Here is a 20,980-nt window from a genome sequence, read left to right as displayed (position 1 = left end):
ATTGTCATTATATTGATCTCCGGTCATGACATCTCCAAGTACCTCATTGGGAGATACACCGGTCAATCCGCCTCTAAAGATGATTGTTCTCAATGTCTTGAACTTCTTGGGCAAGCACATCAAGAACTTGTGAATGAAGTCCTCATCTTTCACTTTCTCACCAAGGCCCTTGAGATCATTGATGATGACTTGGAGCCTATAGAACATCTCCGGTATAGACTCATCATCCTTCATCTTGAAGTTGGATAGCTTGTCCTTGAGCATATACAATTTGGCACTTTTTACCGTTGTAGTGCCCTCATATGTTTCTTCTAGCCTAGTCCACACTTCACTTGCTCTCTCAAGATCTTTGACTTGTTCAAATACCTTTGAATCAATGCCATTATAGATTGTGTTGAGAGCCATTGTATTGCATTTCTTGTTTGCTCTCTCATTGTCGGTGGGGTTTGCGGGGTCAAGGATCACAAAGTCATTCTCCGTGACTTCCCACACTCTATCATTGATTGATCCAAGGTACATCTTCATTTTTCTCTTCCAATAGTCAAAGGAACTTGTGCCATCAAATAATGGTGGTTTGCCCCCAACATGGTTGAACACTATTTGAGCCATAATTTGAGCACCGAGGTTGTTAAGCCTTCACAAACGGTGACCACGGCTCCGATACCACTTGAAAGGTCCTAATATGGCTAGAGGGGGGTGAATAGCCTATTTAAAAATTCTACAAACTCACTAGAGCAAGAGGTTAGTAAATAACAAAGCGAAGCTTTTTGCTCTAGCTCTAAAGGGGTGTTTGCAAGCCACCTATCCAACAATTCTAGTTGATATAATCACTAGGCACACAAGAGCTATGTCACTACTAGAAAGCTACCTAAAGTTTCTATACAAGTAAGTAAGCTACTCTAGTTTGCGGGAATGTAAAGAGATGGTTTGAATTTTATACCGCCGCGTAGAGAGGATGAACCAATCAAAAATATGAAGTCCAATCACCGGGAGAAATCCAATGAACAATCACAATAGAGACACACAATTTTTCTCCCGAGGTTCACGTGCTTGCCGGCACGCTACGTCCCCGTTGTGTCGACCAACACTTGGTGGTTCGGTGGCTAAGAGGTGTAGCACGAACCTCGTCCTCACTAGGACACCACAAGAACCTACCCACAAGTGAGGTAACTCAATGACACGAGCACTTTACAAGAGTTACCTTTCAGCTCTCCGCCGGGGAAGGTACAAGACCCCTCACAATCACCGGGAGATGGCCACGAACAATCACCAACTCGTGCCAATCCTCCTCCGCTGCTCCAAGCCGTCTAGGTGGCGGCAACCACCAAGAGTAACAAGAAAACTGCAGCCAAAACGATCCCCAAGTGCCACTAGATGCAATCACTCAAGCAAATGCACTTGGAATCACTCCCAATCTCACAAAGATGTATAATCTATGAAGGAGATGAGTGGGAGGTGTTTACTTAGGCTCACAAGGATGTCTAGTAGTCAAGAATGCCAAGAGAGTAAGCCCCAAGCCAGCCAAACACGTATTTATAGCCCCTCAAACAAATAGAGCCGTTGGCTCTTTCTCTGGGCAAAACTCGGGGTCACCGGACGCTCTTAAAGGGGCACCGGACGCTCAACACCAGCGTCCGGTGCTCCAACGTCAGCCGCGCGTCAGAGTCTAACGGTAACCTGCAGAGTACCGGACGCTTGAGCAAGTTAGCACCGGACGCGTCCGGTGCACACCGGACTCATGCGCAGAGAGCTTCGCAAACTCGCAAGGTCACCGGACGCGAGCCACCGGACGCACCCTGAGCGTCCGGTGGTCACCGGACTCATGCGCAGAGAGGTTTGCAAAACCTCCTCACACCGGACGCACACCACCGGACGCTCCAAGCTGCGTCCGGTGCCTATCGTCCGGTGCCTAACCCTAACCGAGTCAGGCAGCCTGCACACCGGACGCACAGACACAGCGTCCGGTGCCTCTGAGCCAGCGTCCTCCAATTTTCCCACCGGCGCAATAGAAAATATGCACTTTATTTTCTCGAAAAGCGCCGAATCCCGCCTCGCAAGCTCGGCGGGAGAGAGAGAGAGAGGAACCAATCCTCTCTCTACCTTTCAAACTTCAACTCCCTTCTCAAAGTGTGCCAACACCACAAAGTGTGTACCAACAAGTGCACGTGTGTTAGTATTTTCACAAATATTTTCTTCGAAGGAGTTAAGTTAGCTCACTAGGTTCTAAATGCATGCACAAGAACAATGACACCTAGTGGCACTTGATAACCGCTTAGCCAAAGGATTCCCCTCTTTATAGTATGGTATCTATCCTAAATGTGATCACACCCTCTATGGTGTCTTGATCACCAAAACCAAAACCCTAAGCAATACCTTTGCCTTGAACTCCATAGGGTTTTGTTTTTCTCTTTCTTCTTTTCCAAGTTGAGCACTTGATCATCTTGTGGTCATCACCATCATCACCATGATCATCACTTGCTCCATCACTTGGCATGTACCAACCTCATTAAGTATACACACACTTAGTATAGAGGTTAGTACTAGGGTTTCATCAATTATCCAAAACCAAACTAGGGCTTTCACCTGCTAGCTACACTCTAAGCAAAGAAGAGAAGAAAAGCATGTTTGAATGTCTTAGCAGCATCAAGGTCCCATCTGGATTCTCCTCAAATATCAAGGGAATAATTAATGTGCCAGAGAAGAAATTCCTGAACTTGAAGTCCCATGACTGTCACATTCTAATGACGCAATTGCTGCCAGTGGTTTTAAGAGAAATTTTACCTCCACACGTATGTCTAGCCACCGTAAAGCAATGTGCATTCCTCAATGCAATTTCTCAGAAGGCAATCAATCCAGAGCAACTAGCTACTCTACAGAATGATGTCATTTAATGTCTCGTCAGCTTTAAGTTGGTGTTCCCTCCATCCTTCTTCGATATCATGACACACCTCCTAGTTCATCTGATCAAAGAGATTCGTATCCTCGGTCCTGTGTTCCTACACAACATGTTCCTCTTCGAGAGATTCATGGGTGTCCTAAAGAAATATGTCCATAGTCGTTCCCGGCCAGAAGGAAGCATTGCCAAGGGCTACGGAACAGAGGAGGTCATAGAGTTCTGTATTGACTTTATTCTAGACCTTGACCCAATTGGCATTCCTGAATCTCGACACGAGGGCAGACTCAGCGGAAAGGCAACACTTGGGAAGAAAACATATATTGGTACGGGAGACGATTACTTCAATAAAGCACACTACACAGTTCTCCATAACTCCTCATTGGTGGAACCATATGTTGAGGTACACAAAGATTTCCTACGGTCCCAGTGGCCCGGGAAGAATGAAGCTTGGATAATGCGTCAGCACATGGAAACTTTTGGCGATTCGTTGCGCAAAAAATGTCAAGGTGATGAAAACATTGATGAGCAGCTTTATTTGTTGGCCAGGCAACCATCATGGCATGTCCTCACGTACAAAGGGTACGAGATAAATGGTAACACATTTTACACAGTTGGCCAAGATAAAAGGAGCACCAACCAAAATAGTGGTGTACGCGTGGATGCCAGGGATCCAAATGGGAACAGACAAATATATTATGGACGCATAGAAGACATATGAGAACTAGTCTATGCAGCTAATTTTAAAGTTCCTTTGTTCTGGTGGCAATGGGTGAAGATGACCGGAGGTGGGGTAACAGTCGACAAGGAGTATGGGATGACAATCGTGGACCTTAACAATAGTGGGTTCAAAGACGAACCATTCGTCCTTGCTGCAGACGTGAGTCAGGTGTTCTATGTCAAAGATATGTCTACGAAACCAAAGAGAGGAAAAAATGATGACCACTCAATCATCAATGAGCCAAAGCGCCACATTGTCCTTTCTCGGAAAAGAAACATTGTCGGAATTGAGGACAAGTCAGACATGTCAGGCGATTACGAAAGGGATGATCGAATTCCACCCTTCATAGTCAATAAAGACCCAAGCATTCTGTTAAACAATGAGGATACTCCATGGTTACGGCAGGATCATAACCAAGGGTCATACGTCAAGAAGAAGTTCACTGTTGTGTCGGCTTAACATAAAGTCATGTTTAATAGTATGTGTTGTAAAATGTACGAATTCTGAGAATTGTATGAAACTATATTTGAGAATTGTGAATTTTGATGAGTGTATCAAACTTTGTATTCATGACTTTTCCATTTGGGGCCATCTAGAGTTCGGTCAAAGGGTGTTTTTGTAAAAACCAATGCTTTGACTTTGGTCAAACTTGATCAAATGGCCCATTTGATGACTTCAAATGAAACAATTTTGAATACAAAGTTGTTAGAGAGCATCAAGATCTACATTTGATATATTGACCATTTTTCCATTTGGATAAATTTGAGCCAATCCTAAGCACATTTGTTCAAAATCCAAGACGGGTTTTGGACAAACTTGGTCAAATGACAAACTAAATTACTTCAAATGAAAAAATTTTGAATACCAAGTTGTTAGATATCATCAAGATCTAAACTTTTTATATACACAATTTTTCCATTTGAGAAAGTTTAAGTTAACAATACCCACCAAATCTTAAATCTCACACAAACTATATGAAACTATATGTGTCAATTGTGGATTTTCAACTACACCTTCCCAAAACTTTGTCAAATGCAAAAATGGTCTATATATAAAATGTAGATTTTGATGAGTGTAACAATATTGGTATTCATGACTTTTCCATTCGAGACCATCTAGGGTTCCGAAACCGCTGCGTGGCTATGAATTCTCTGAAAATTCAAAATTCAATGGTTCAAACTTTTCCAAATGAAAAGTTGACTATTAGACAAAATGTAGAACTTGATGAGTGTATCAAACTTTGTATGCATGACTTTTCCATTTGGGACCATCTAGGGTTCGGTCAAAGGGTGTTTTTGTAAAAACCAATGCTTTGACTTTGGTCAAACTTGATCAAATGGCCCATTGATGACTTCAAATGAAAAAAAAATTGAATACAAAGTTGTTAGAGATCATTAAGATCTACATTTTATATATTGACTATTTTTCCATTTGGATAAATTTGAGCCAATCCTAAGCACATTTGTTCAAAATCCAAGACGGGTTTTGGTCAAACTTGGTCAAATGACAAACTAAATTACTTCAAATGAAAAAATTTTGAATACCAAGTTGTTAGATATCATCAAGATCTAAACTTTTTATATACACAATTTTTCCATTTGAGAAAGTTTAAGTTAACAATACCCACCAAATCTTAAATCTCACACAAACTATATGAAACTATATGTGTCAATTGTGGATTTTCAACTACACCTTCCCAAAACTTTGTCAAATGCAAAAATCGTCTATATATTAAATGTAGATTTTGATGAGTGCAACAATATTGGTATTCATGACTTTTCCATTCGAGACCATCTAGGGTTCCGAAACCGCTGTGTGGCTATGAATTCTCTGAAAATTCAAAATTCAATGGTTCAAACTTTTCCAAATAAAAAGTTGACCATTAGACAAAATGTAGAACTTGATGAGTGTATCAAACTTTGTACTCATGACTTTTTTATTTAGGACCATCTAGGGTTCGGTCAAAGGTTGTGTTCATCAAGATATATATTTTTATATGATAAATAGATTTTTTTATTTGATGAAAACTATACTCAACTAGCATTCCTAGTAATAAATAACAATAATAAAAAGTTTTACGTCAATATGATGTGAAAATAAATTTTCAGTTGATTGGATATAGTTTTTGTAAATTTATTGGAATAATAAATTTTTGCATTAACAAAATACTAAACATTTCTTATAAAATCATTGCAAATTATAAAAATACAATAAGATATTTAAGGTTAAAAATTTCCGTGTGTACATTAAAAAAATTACAATATATGTCACTGTTTAAAAATATTATGCAAAATATTTAATTTACTATACAATTTATAATATAAATTGTATATATAAACAATTGAAAAACCCTAAACTAAAAAACAGGGACTTTAGCACCGGCCCATAGTGGGAACCGGTGCTAAAGGGTCCTGAAAATTTCAGGAGCCCACCCTAGCGCGCAGGACCCTTTAGCACCGGTCCGTGGCTGGCACCGGTGCTAAAAGGTCCCTTTAGCACCGGCTGGTAACACGAGCCGGTGCTAAAGGGTCACCCTTTAACATCGGCGCGTGTTACCAGCCGGTGTTAAAGACCCTTTAGCACCGGTTCCAGCCACGGACCGGTGCTAAAGGGTCCGCCCCTATATAAGCGAGCAGTTGCCCTGGATTCGCAGTTCCTTCGTCTTCGTCTACGTCTCCAGCGCCGCCGCGTTCATGTTTGCCATCGTCGTCGTTTCCACTCCCTCGTCGCCACGACCGTCTCCACCAGCGTCGCCGCGACCCTCCACCAGCGCCGCCGCGGCCCTCCCCCAACCCCGCCGCCGCGGCCATCCACCGGCGCCGCCGCAGCGGGCCACCAGCGTGCGCGGGCCACATCTTCCACGTCGATCGAGAACTCCGGCCGTCTCCTCGCTCCTATCTGCAAAATGAATGAATTGTTATGATATATATATAATAGATGTATATATATATATATGTATATATATAATAAATGTATATAATAAATATATATATATATATTTATATATATATATATGTACATATATACATTTGTATATATTGTGTTTTGAATTGTTATGAGATATATATATACATATATACAATTGTTTATCATAAATTTATTCTAGTAGTGTTTTGTATATATATTATTGTTTGTACTATTATTCTAGTATTATTTTTAGTATATTTTTCTAGTATATTAGTAATTCTAGTGTTTTGTATATATTATTGTTTGTACTATTATTCTAGTATTATTTTTAGTATATTATTCTAGTATATTAGTAATTCTAGTTTTTTTGTATATTTTAGGGTTTGTACTATTATTCTATTATTTTTAGTATATTATTCTAGTATATTAGTAATTCTAGTGTTTTGTATATTTTATTGTTTGTACTATTATTCTATTATTTTTAGTATATTATTCTAGTATATTATTAATTCTAGTGTTTTGTATATATATTATTGTTTGTACTATTATTCTAGTATTATTTTTAGTATATTATTCTAGTATATTAGTAATTCTAGTGTTTTATATATTTTATTGTTTGTACTATTATTCTATTATTTTTAGTATATTATTCTAGTATATTATTAATTCTAGTGTTTTGTATATATATTATTGTTTGTACTATTATTCTAGTATTATTTTTAGTATATTATTCTAGTATATTAGTAATTCTAGTGTTTTGTATATATTATTGTTTGTACTATTATTTTAGTATTATTTTTAGTATATTTTTCTAGTATATTAGTAATTCTAGTGTTTTGTATATATTATTGTTTGTACTATTGTTCTAGTATTATGTTTAGTATATTTTTCTAGTATATTATTAATTCTAATGTCTTGTATATATTAGTGTTTGTACTATTATTTTAGTATTATTTTTAGTATATTATTCTAGTATATTATAAATTCTAGTGTTTTAGTATATTATGAATTCTAGTGTTATTGTTAGTATTATTGTTTTAGTATATTATTCTAGTGTATTTCTTATCTTATATAGAATATATATATGTATGGTTGCAGACATAGAAATGGCTGACCGTACTCATGATGATCTTGATTATATGGAAGATGCCATTCAACATATGATCGACGACGGTAGTCAGTACTTTATTGATTACAACGAGATCATGTAAAGCAATCCGACTGAACAACAAGAGGGCAATGCGCCTGAGCAACAACTTGTCATGCAACAAGAAGGAAATACTGGCGAGGTATTTAAATGTAAACATATATAATGCATCTGTTACATTAGGATTTAGACTTACTTGGTTATTAATTTAGTATTTTTATTTCTATATCTACGTGTAGCCTTCTGGATCGACCTCTACGGGGAGAAGCGTACCTCCACGAGGGCCAAAGAAGCCATTGGAGGGCCGCTATGTAATCTTTGAGTTTGAGATAGCTACAGGCAGACCACTTGGTGAACATGCAAATAAATATGTTAGTCACTATGTATATCTTGTGAGAGATCAAATACCGATTAGTGCTCGTGAATGGAGAGAGAAGCGAGGTGCGCCTGAGATCAGTTTTGTCTCTGATCGTGACAAGGAGTTAGTTTGGAAAGCCGTCACACACGTTTTCACCTTCGACACCAACGATGAAGAGTTGAAGGTGCGAATTTATGACTGGACTATGAAGAAGATGACAGTACTGTTCCAGAATTGGAAGAAGACTTTGTACAATAAATTTGTCAAGAAAAACGGGACTCCAAATTTCAACCTCAAGCAATTTGTAAAGCTAAAGGCCTTCTGGGATGACTTCGTGCAGTACAAAACATCAAAAGATGGCGAGGAACGAGCCATTAGAAACAAAGAGAATGCAAGTAAAAAGACATACCACCACCATATGGGATCAGGTGGTTATAAGAGTGTTGTTCGCAAGTGGGACTGAATGGAACAGGAGATGCTTGCTAGGGGGGTCACACCCGAGACAATAGCAAAGAATTGGAGCGAGCGCTCCAAGCATTGGTTCTACGGTCATGGGGAAGCGTGGACCCAGACACCGGGGCGCTAGTTTGGGGCCAAGAAATCTCTAGAGCAGCAGAGAGACTAGTCCATGCACGAGAGGCGGTTCAGTCTGGTGAGTTCAGGCCTAACAGGGAGAAGGATGAACTCACCTATGCGCTTGAAAATCGTGAGCACGGTGGGCGTAAGAGAGGCTATGGGGCAGTTCCGTGGCTGCAATCATTCCAAGCCGATCAAGATACCTACAGAAGCCGCCAGAGAAAGAAGGATGAGGAGGCAGAGCGGATCCGCTGCCTGGAAGCTTTTGTTCTGCAGCCAGAAGAGCGCGAGAAAGCTCGTGAAGAATGGATGCAGGCGGAGATTCAAAGGCAAGTGCAAGCAGCACTTAGTCAAATGACGAAAGGGCAAGGTACATCACAGCCTGAGGTCAACGTTAGCCCCCCAGGCCAGTTGAAAATTAGTTGCGCATCCACGGAAGTACCAACCATTCAGGATGACACGAAGCTACATTTTCCCGTGGATGATGTCACAGAGGCTTTTACTACCTGTGAGCTGCATGTACCAGATGGGAATACAACCAAAAAGGTGGCTATCGCTGTTGTCAACCCTATCGACCGAACGAGAACTCTAAGAATCCATAATCGACCAGTACCTGGTGGATATGCTAGCGTCTCGGTTGATAGGGTTGAGAAAGGTTGTGGCAATGTGCCTCTAGACATAGAAGGGGGAGACAGAGAGAAGACCTTAGGTGAAGCTGAGAAGACATTTATTTGTTGGCGCAAGCGCTTCATAATTATTCCTCAACATAGGTTTGTGTGTGATTTTACTTCTTATATTATTTATTATGTATTGAAATTAAAAAAAGTTTGCTCACAAAACTTGTAATTGTTTTCTTTGCAGGGACTCCTCCAACCTAAGTCCAGTTCTCTCCCCAGCGCATCATAGTGCTGCGGGCGGTGACAATGCTGGATCTCCTCCAACACCTGTGGCGGCCACACCGACCCCGCCACCGCCTCCACCACGGTCTCCACCTCCTCCACCGAGGTCTCCAACTCCTCCACCGAGGTCTCCAACTCCTCCACCGCGTTCTCCAACACCGAAAAGATCGGCCCCACCACCTCCACCGCCTGCACCGCCCTCTCCAAAGAGTGCACGGTCGGTCCCCACGCCTCCAAAACGAGATAGTCAGAAGCGGTCCGCCCAAGAACGATCGAAGTCATCGGTCCCACCTCCAAAAAAGCTGCCTCAGCTAAGAGAGCTAAGACACCAGAAAAATTACCTTACGAAAAGAGTGAAGAGGAGGTAATTGCTGCATCCAAAGCTGAGGTGAAACAATTTTTTGATAAATTGAAGGAGGATAGAAAAAAACGGCTTAACCCAGAAAAGCCGTACTTTTATGTAAAGCCATCGGAACTGAGGCAGAAGGTGGCGGACCAGCAAAAGAAGCAACGCGAAGCTCAGAAAAAGCCAGCACTTTCGGACTATGAGCGGTCTCTGGTCAAGTCTTCACAGCCTAAGAAGAGAGTAGGAAAGGCGGTCCCACAGCTCAGAGAAGTATCAAAACCGGTGCCCCCTTTGATTGTGCCAAATCAATACGGCTCAAATGAAGACTTGATGCTAAAGAAATCCTTAGCGTTGTCTGAGCTAGACTCGCTTGAGCGTTACTTTGGACAGAGCGGTTTAAATATAGAAGAAATTGCCGCCATTCTTGGATGCCAAACATTTGAAAAAGCCGAGGTAGTTGATCAATGGAGGGTAAGATATGAACCGGGCAGGAGTCTATTCGACCCTCAGCGTTTACACTAGCTCGGCACACAAATGTTTGCAATAAACAAATGGTGCATTGAGGCGTCTAAAAGGGGAGAGAATTGGATTTCTGTTCGTATTAGACAACATCACTACTTCCGTGGAGATGACCTCATATACGTGCAGTTCGAAGAATTGCACCAATTATGTCACCTCGACATTCTCGACAAATCTCTTGTCAGCTGCTTTTGTCTGTAAGTATTTTTTTCTTTTTATTATACTTCTAACTTCTTTAATTACATGTATATAATCCTTACACACTTAGGATTTGTATGTATATATGCAGGCACCAAATGAGAGAGCTCTGAATCAGAAATGACAATAGTATTGGGTTCGTTGACCCTTATATTATTTTCAAAGCTCCGTAGGCAGTGTGGACAGTAGCTCATGAGACAGAAGTCTGCACCAATCTTATGAGGTTCTTTGTGAACCAAAAAGAAAAACAAAAAATACTCTTCCCCTTCAACTTCGAGTGAGTTATATAGTTATTAAGTGCATGCATATTTTATTTTAATAATTATTACTCTAGACAAGTTTTATATAGTTATATATAGGCCTGACTATATCTATGTGTGTGTAAACAGCTTTCACTGGATACTCATGGTCATTGAAATTTCCAAGAACCGGTTGATAATCTTTGACTCAATGAGAAAACCACAAGAAAATTATCAACAAATGGTAAACATTATTCAAAGGTACGTAATGTCGATCTCCGCTAGAAGAATATCATAATATGACTCTGTAATTATTAGTTCACGATCCACAATGGCTGTGTGTAGGGTTTGGGAAAGATTCATTGACCGTGAACATCTCAGTGGATGTAAAGCGCCGCTTAACATAATACATCCACAAGTAAGTTCTACTAGCTAGCAAATTTTCGCTAACTTTTAGCCTTCTTATTGTCGTGGTCGTGAATATTTTTTATATATATATCGTACAGTGGTGTTTAAGACAAGAAGGGAGAAACAATCTATGTGCATATTACGTGTGCAAATTCATGATGGAATAAGTCAATCAAACACCCACAGAGACGCTCAGAGTACGTTACATGTCTCTTTTCATTATCTCCTGAATTATATTGAATAACTTAGATAACTAATACCTTTTTTATTTATTTCAAATTAAAAACGGGATGGTTGAGGGAAAAGGTCATACAAAAAGACCAAATCAAAGCTATCCAAGAGACGATAGCAGGATTTCTCCGCGAGCAAGTGATCAATCCAAACGGCGAGTTTCACTTCAACGGCAACGAAACTCTTATTCCAAACAATAATGATCATTTGTATCGTTTGTAGACATTGGGAGAAAAAACTCTATGTATATATGTGTTACGAATTTTGTACATATAAAACTATATATATATAAAGCTTTTTACATATCTATTTAATTTTTGATGTGGTCTATTCATTTTATTATAGGCAAAGCTTAATTATTAAGCTAAGCCTATAATTTTTATTTATATATGCTTAATATGCGTGTAATATAAATATATTATTGTATCAGCAAAAACATATATTGAAAAACCTATTATTATTATATAAAAACAATAAACAGAACCGAAGAAGTGAACTAAAAAAAAGAAACCTTTTAACACCGGTTGGTAATACCAACCGGGGTCCTGCAACGTGGCAGTCCTGGCAGGACCCTTTAACACCGGTTGGTAAGGGGGGGCTTTAGCCCCGGTTCTCCGAACCGGGACTAAAGAGTGGGCCTTTAGTCCCGGAAGGGAACCGGGACAATAGGCTTTTCCCGACCGGTGCTAATGCCTAATTCTGCAGCAGTGTCAAGGTGTTTCACCACCTAACATCTACTTTCCTCACTATCTTATTGGAATCTATTTATGAGATGAAGAAATTAAGCACTCCGTTTGTAGCTTAGCTCATGAGCATGTTGTCATCTTGATTCTTGTACTGCAGTTCCTAGGTAGAATCCATGTGTTGTCCATTGCTAATTGATCCTCCGTACAAGAATAATCTGAAGTTTGAAGCATTGTAATTACAAGGATGTACATGCAGAAACCATGAGATACCAATATATAGCCTGCACATCTTTGTTCTTGTATGCGAATAGAATCTGACCGGTTGCACACAAGATCAAAGATGATGACTGCAAGGCCATGGTGGACGCCCATTGGTCAGACCGGTTTCATGCGAGATCAGAGATGACGACCAGAAGGTCATGGTGAAGACATCTTGATATATGACGCAAAAGATGAACATATGATGAAGACGTGTGGATGAAATGAAGAGGCAACAACAGTCGAGGGAATTCCCTGGACGTCCACGAACTTGGCCATGCCACACGAGATAATAGAAGGGACCAAACTAGTGTTGTCGATGCCAACTTCGAAGTAGAGGCAAACAAATATAATGGGAAGTGGGTGACACAATTTGATTTTAGATCAGAAAAAAAATAGATCAGAAAAAAATAAACATAAATCAACCAATCGGTGAGAGAAATTCCCATCAGCGATCGGAAAAGAATTCTCTACAGACCGAGCAACGAGATTGGTGACATGAGCCCTAGGTATGTGGTGTGCTACCTTGGTGGGTTATCTCCCAAGGAGCACGCGCGTAGAAGCAAAACCTTTAGAATTTGTGGTATAGGATCTAAACATAAACTACTCATGATACCATGTAGGAAAATAGAACCGGTGGAATTGTTGATCCATTGTTAAGTCTCATGGGCATATTATATTAGAGATACATTGCCTAAAGGACAATATGTAGCTAGCCTCCATTATATTAGAGATAAGATAACCCGGGATTAGAAATGCTAATGTATCACATCTAGAGATATCCCAATGCATTATAACGATTACCAAGGAAATCTAGCTTAGTTACAAAATGACCACACCAAGGAAATCTAGCTACAAAATGGCTCTTTATTTTGAGTCCGCAATATTTAATTTATGTTTTAGCTTCGCTGGAGTCAGCAGGAAGCAGATAGTCTCGAAGGATCAATCATGAAATCAGTGACAACATTATATCAGACATCAGTGGGGGTTTGTCAATTGCCTCCAAAGGTTGGTCAGTGGGCTCAAATCCCGTCCCCTTTTTCTTGGGTTGTGATTGTGCCTTCCAATCCAAGGCTCGTCCTAGCTAGGTTCCTATTAATCCAAAGTCACTGCATCCTGATCCACACACACTTTCTATGCACAAGCACCAATTATTAGCACAGACTTTGATCGTTGTGCTGTCTTAGTTAACCAGCTGATGGGCCCAGCGTTTCATGCTGGGATGTATCAAAGTTAACCACTGGTACTTGTACCATAACCACTTGTCCGTTGTCATCCCTATATTAAGGCTGGTGGCTGTTACTGGCAGAAGCTAGCTGCTTTTTCTCAGATGACAACAAGAGCCAAGCATGGCCTTGCTGCGCGACACCTGGCCCGCCGAGAACTTTGTTTAGCTGGTTGTCAAGTGTAATTGTCCATCGAGGTGATAGGTTGGCGTCCAGGCATTGAAACAGAGGGAGAGGACATGATTGCACATTCTGTTCTAGTTTCATCATTATATTTCTAAGATGCAGATGCAGTGTCAAGCTCCTCCTCTGTGAGCATACATGTGGTGACCTTGCAAGTGCAAGCCTTGCTTTTGACAGTGAAAGTTCGTGACTATTTTGCAACATTTGAACGCGTACAGAACCGGTATAATAACCCTCTTTTATAAAAGAAAAGCTGCTATTTGTTCCCTGAACTAACTTGTCAAAGGAAAAGTTGTTGAGATTTGATTGCTGGAGACAAAAGATGCTCTCGTCCATCTGTACTAAACTAGAATACTGTCCATCATCAAGCACACAGGGCACACATAGTAATAGTAAGATGCAGACCACAAGACGGTGACGACCTCTAACAGGAGGGTTAGAAAAACTTAGCAAGTGCAAAAGATCAGTGAAAGGCTGGCCATCACAAGGAGACTGACTTCCAGTGAGAGTTAGAGCAGAAGATCAAGGGCATGTTTAGTCAGCTACCAAAATTTGCAATGACAGAGATTTAACAAGCAAAAATTGAAAAAACTTGGACAAAAATATTTAGCATAGATTTAACATGTCAAATATGATATGTTGATAGTACACCAAATTGCAGACAAAGTTTTGGTGAACCCCAAGTTTTGGCAAACAAATTTTGTCTATCAACCAATCAGGCCCCAAAAGACGAAAGCCTGACCACAAGGAGGGTGACTTCCAAGGGGAATTGAGAATCGACACCAAAAAAAGATGAAAGGCCTTCAGAGGCATGCATAGGAGTGATCATATCCCTTGAAGACATCATTGCTCGTGAGATCAAAGGAGAGTTAAGACCGTGTCGTATGGGTCATCCACTGACTGTTTGGGCATGTGGTTTGGGGGTCACAGTGTAAGTAGGAACAGCGCAATAAAGTTGGCGGTACCAGCACTTCATGATAATCATCTTCTCTTCTCTTTACCTTGACGGACCATGAATTGATTGGTTTGGGCTACCATGACTGAATATGTACCATTATCTAATAAACTACATGTAAGAAACACTGCTTGAACGAGTCCTAAATAGTAAGATGTTTTGATTTTTTTTAGATACATGGTTATGCTACATATTTAAATATATATTATGTCTTGATACAAAATAAAAGCAATGTATTCAGAAAACCAAAACATCTTTGTAATTTGGAACTGAGAGAATACAAGGGTATATCGCAGTGGTTTGTAGACATTTTACACAAATTGTTCATGTAGAGGTGGCTGAATTCATTGCATATATAACAAAAAAATATTGACATTCCTTTTATGGATATAAATATTGATTTCATTTGTTTTGTAGACTACTAATTCCACAGAAACAAATGAAATCTAAACATGTCATTTTAGATTTCAGAATGCTCTAATGGCAAAGAATGAGACTACTAATTCCTGAGAGTTATTTCTTAATAAGTGGCCTTTTCTTTCTTTGGAAATTATTGGTCGGGGTTCTTGGTTGCTTATTTGTTTCCTCCTCGGGGAATTAGTAGGCTATAAAACCCTCAGCCACTCGTTAAGAAGGACAATAACTCTCGGGCTCTTTTTTTAAAAAAAATTACTCAGGAGAAATAGTGCAGTATCATGTAGTAAGCCCACATTGATAGAATGAGGCCCACTTTCAGATGGTAGCAGCTAAGGACGAGGGACCCCCAGCACTATACAGTATATGTAGTATATCACTTTGATCTCAAGGTACATATAGATAGGTTGTGGTCAAAGTAGCCATCCAAATTTTTAGAGAGAGGAGCACCCACAGGAACACAGATGGACCAGACCGATGCATTGCTTGGACCAGCATCAGTTCAGCCACTCCTTTAGTCCTTTCTGATGTGGACCATCTGAATGCCTCAGTTCAGTTGTGTTTACTCTCATCAGTGCACACACTGCAGATCACGAACACAAGAATTCCGATGCATGTCAGCACTCCAACTGCAGAGACAGAAGTGAACGATTCGGCCTTGTTTCCGAAATCCAAAAAGTTTTCAAGATTTCCCGTCACATCGAATCTTTCGGCACATGCATGAAGCATTAAATATAGACGAAAACAAAAACTAATTACACAGTTTGTCTGTAAATCACGAGACGAATCTTTTGATTCTAGTTAGTTCATAATTGGATAATATTTGTCACAAACAAACAAAAGTGCTACAGTACCGAAAACTTTTCACTTTTCGGAACTAAACAAGGCCGAAGCCAATAATTGAGTCGAGAGACAAGTGAGGGAATAGTTAGGACTTTGATTTGGTGCCCCTCCGAACGTCCTTTTTTTTTATGGCCATGTTCCTTACGTGTCGACTCTCCATTGTTGGCAAGATAGCTATCCTAGTGCCGTCTTTACGTGCGTCCATTCACAAGCAACAAGCAAGGCATATGATCAGTTACAGAAACATCTTTTTAATGCTTATAGCGTGTAAGAGTAATGTGCTTTGGAGCATACTACTAGGTGAGACCGTGAGAATAATTTAATTTGTAGCTAGAGTCGTCATGAATATTTTTATAATGGTAAGAGAGACGATGAGAAATATTTGGTGTGTCTATGATCGGTGGACCCAGAACATGAAAAGCGATGAGAAACAATGGGAACAAGACGATGGGAGGCGATAGGTGTGTCTATGGTCGGTGGATCATAGACGTCACATCGCCTCTGAAATTATTGAGATCAGGACCCTAAATAGATGAGTGGTAATTTCTTTTTTCGTATTTCATTTTTAATGAAGGGTAAAAGGGTAAATTCATAATTATAAAAATAATATTTTGAATAGCATAGTTAGGGTATATGATTCAAGTACTATAGTTAGATAAAAATCTTCTTAAGTTTTTTTAAAAATCTTCTTATGGTTCCACCCGCCGGCGTCTACTAGTGCGTGTTACAGTGGAACCGTCGTCACCGATGATAAGGGTTGAGAGAACCTTGTACAATAACGTTATTACCCTTCCATGAATTAAATCGAGAGAAAAAAAATTAGCGGAGGCGATGGGAGACGATTGGAAGCGATTTTAGTCATTGTAAAAGGTCAAAAATTGTATATTTTAAAAAATAAAGCGACTTATAATTTAAAATAAAGAGAGTATATGATTAAATCACTGTCATATACACAAATATATCAACTTCAAGCGCTCAAAAAAATATATATCTATCCCGGGAAAATGAATTTCTTTGCAGGTAATTCCCTTACCGGCTACCTTGTGAAAGCGCGCACACAACGTACCTGTGCTCTGGTCAAAATTTCCACTACATCAGGATACCAGCGCAGAAAAAGAGATCCGAGCTAGCCTGCTGTACAACCATATGCCGTGTCTCCATTTTATGCAGCATTGTCCCGTTTATACGCAGAGATATGGTACAGGATTTCAGCTAGCCTACTACAAGAGCACTCATGAGGAGTTCAGGACCATTCATGCGCTCTGGTCTCTCATGACTCAATCACTGGTCCGCATGCATGCGTGGCCAATCAGAACAAACAAAAATTGAGGAATTTTACAATTGCTTAGGTCAGTCTCAATGCATGTTTCATGAGAGTGTCACGCACATTAAATAGGGTGCTACATAAGTAAAATTGTTGAGTTGGCAGGGTCATTAAATGAAGGAGTTTCATCAGATGAGAGAGGAGTTTCATCCCCATGAGGGCACTCACAATGCAGACTCTATTATGGAGTCTAAAGTCATTTATTACCTCGAACAATGTGGACTTGGAGTCTAAATAAGACTTGGAGTCTTATTTTTTCTACCTCTTTCTTCAATAAATATGGTGCCACATCAGCAAAATACCATAAATACTATGTAATTAATTGTCTTGGACTCCATGATAGAGTCTTGCATTGGAAGTGCCCTGAAACACATATGGCTCGGTTAACTAGTTTATAATCTTGGTAACTGTGTTATGAAACTATGCATTGAGACTGGCCCAGGACATTCTTTTGATCCCTCTAGGATATTGGACCGCCGGAATTCCTATGGAATTGTTGAGAATTGTTTTAATCATTAACTAGGGAAGCAATTATCATCATTAGCAGCCACTAATGACAATTCCTGTAGAGGCAAAGAGAGCATCCGTGCTCACGAAAATAGTCCTTTTTATACGTGTACATATTGTTTATAACTCTTTTATCAACTCTTAATTTTTCCCATTTGCTGTCATTCTAACACGTAATTTTGCACTCGCTCTCCACTAGACACGGAGTTTGCACCAAGTGAAGTGAAGCCTATGGATCTTCACTTGCAACTTCATTCTGATGGTACACCTATTTCAGATCTGTTAGTATTTCTTATACTCAACTCAAGTAGAGAAAAAAAAGTAGAGGATTTCATAGTACACAAAATACCATTGTAGCACTTCATCCACGGAGTATTCTAAGGTATCATTATTTATTTAACCTCCAAGGGAAAACAGTTGCTAGGAATGATAATAAATGAGAAGTCTTTGTATTTATCACAACTTAATAGTGTAGAGAACTAAATCGAAATATGATAGGAAGGAATTGATGAAAGAAGCTAAGATAAAGGTAGCTCAAAAGATAACAAGTAAAGTATAGCCAGTTGGGAGGATAACAAGAGAGTAAAGGTTCCTATTATTCTAACTCTATCTCTATGGTCTATCTTAATCATACAAATGCATGCAACAAACAGATTGAGGGAGCACAATGGGTACATGAGGTAGTAGGCGAGACAATAAGAGGACAAAACTCTTAATTGAAGTGTCTACCTTATTACGTGGGCTTTACTATTTTAATAACTTGCCTACAACATATGTCGGAGTACAAAGGCTAGATAGGGCTATCACCACCTACTAACTACTACCAACATTCTGAGCGACAAGCAGCAACCACATGCAAAATCAAGTATAAACACCATGTTTACACTATCTCTTACTACTCTAGTTGTGTTCATATAGATCAATTACAACACCTAATTAAATGTGATGATCAATATACAAGTATGGGTTCTAGATCACAATATAATATGCAAGAACTATATGCTAGCTAAGATATACCACAACAACAATAAAACAAGTATAATGTTGCACAAAGTAAAGACTAAGTAAAGTAATAATATATATTAAATAAAGTAAAGTCTTACTAAAAAGAGAAAGATACAAGAGTTATACCAAACTCTCTAGAAGACCAAATCCAAAAACCCGAGCAAAGCTCACTAGTCTCTAACTCCCGTACTAAACTATCCTACTTGACTAAAGATACAATGTAGCTATTATACTCTTCTCTTAAAGCTTGAGTCATGAATGGAAGGGAGGTTATTAGCCTTTATTTATAGAGGTGTAGAGGTGGACCTATGGATCCATGTGCTCTTCACCTCTACCCTTGGATCAAACTGCCACAATATAAGATGGATGGTGGAGATGTGCCAAAAGTGTGCTTCTTTGCATGGAAGAATGGTGGAAGTTGGTTGCAAATCCACTATCAGGTGACCAAGTGGTAAGTGAACCTCCTCTCTACCATGTGGACCCTTCTCCTCTAGTGGGGTGGGTCCTAGCTTGGTCCTGAGTCGGTATGTGCTGATGTGGACACATTGGCACATCGGTTGGTCACTTGTGGGTCCATCAATTTAAGTGCTTTGACATTTGACCATTGAGAGAAAACACACTTTGCACCCCAAGGGTTGAGAATCACTTGGGAGTGTGTCTCATGCATGGATCATGGAAGGCTTTGAGAGGGTTGTGGGCCCATAGGGGTGGTCGCCCAACCCCCCCTATGGTGGGCCTACAGGCTCATATTCTCCATTTTCTAAAGTGATGCAGAAAAATACTCCATGAACAAGTGGAACTTGTTATGTGATAAAATATGTTGATGATATGCTTATCTTCCTTTTGTTCTGAGGCTGTTAATGATTTTGAATGTATGAAATTGTGACATTTTTGCCATCAACAATCACTCTAGATATAGACACATTGTGGGTAGCCTTTGTTTATGTCACCCAGATATTACTCATGCAGTTCATATTTTGAGCCAGTTGTGAGTGCTCCTACTTTTATTCATTTTGGACATTTACTTCGTGTGTTATGGTACTTAAGGGGGACATCATCTTGATGTTTATTCTTTGCTCATAGTAGTGTGCTTCAACTCCATGCTTACTCAGACTCCACTTGGGCAAGTGACCCAATATACTATTATTCCATCACATGATATTCTATTCTTCTTGGCTCTTCTCCTATTGCATGGAAGTCCAAGAAGCAGGCAACTGTATCTCTCTATCGTAGAGAGGTAGAACATCAAGCACTTTGCACTGCTACTTCAGTGAGATTGTATGGCTTCAATGGTTGTTGGCGGATTTTGGGATTTCTTATGATGTCACCACACCTCTTCTCTGTGGCAATATAGGAGCTACATAAATTGCTAATCATCTTGTGAAGTATGAACTTACTAAACATATTGGTGTTGATCCCTTCTTTACTCGGTCTCATTGCCATCAGAAAACCATTACTCTTTGATATGTGCCTTCTGAGTTGCAGTTGGCTGATTTCTTCACTAAAGCATCTATTTTACTCGATCAAACTCAATGCCTTAAATCCTCCACTTCCACCTTGAGTTTGAAGTGGGTGTTAAGTATATGAAGGCTCGTCTAATATAGGCCCATGAGACTCTCTCTATATATAGTCATCCCCACTAATGGAGTGATTATCTTCTCAAATCCCCAAGGTTAGTAACAATGATGACACATAATGTTTTAACTCAAAAACAGTGCAGCCACAAGACTACACGGCTTTGGTTTGTAACTAGATTTTCTGGTTTGTTAGTGGCTTAATGAAAGGCACAATAGGGGGGCTTGTGATGTGATGTTCTTGGTCTGCCAAGGGTGTTTTTTTTGTTTGGTTTTTGTCACCCCTTGGGGGAGGGTTCACATACGCATGTGTCGAAACCTTAGTGGGTTAGTAACTTATTATAGTCTTTGGAAAGGCTTCATAGCGAAACCCAGGTGAAAGTATGATGTGGGATTCATGCATGACCCTTGACAAACAGGAATCGCGACTTGTGATTGTAGGTAAAGCGTGTAGCCTTGGAGAGCGTTAAAAAAATTTATAATGATCGTGGTCATGACCTAGGGCAACCCAGACCCTGATGGAATAATTGAACTTAAACCGTTAATATCTTTATGCTTATTTG

This window comes from Sorghum bicolor, chromosome 1 (genome assembly GCF_000003195.3).
Source record: "Sorghum bicolor cultivar BTx623 chromosome 1, Sorghum_bicolor_NCBIv3, whole genome shotgun sequence".
NCBI lineage: Eukaryota > Viridiplantae > Streptophyta > Magnoliopsida > Poales > Poaceae > Sorghum > Sorghum bicolor.
Note: the sequence above shows the minus strand (reverse complement) of the source record.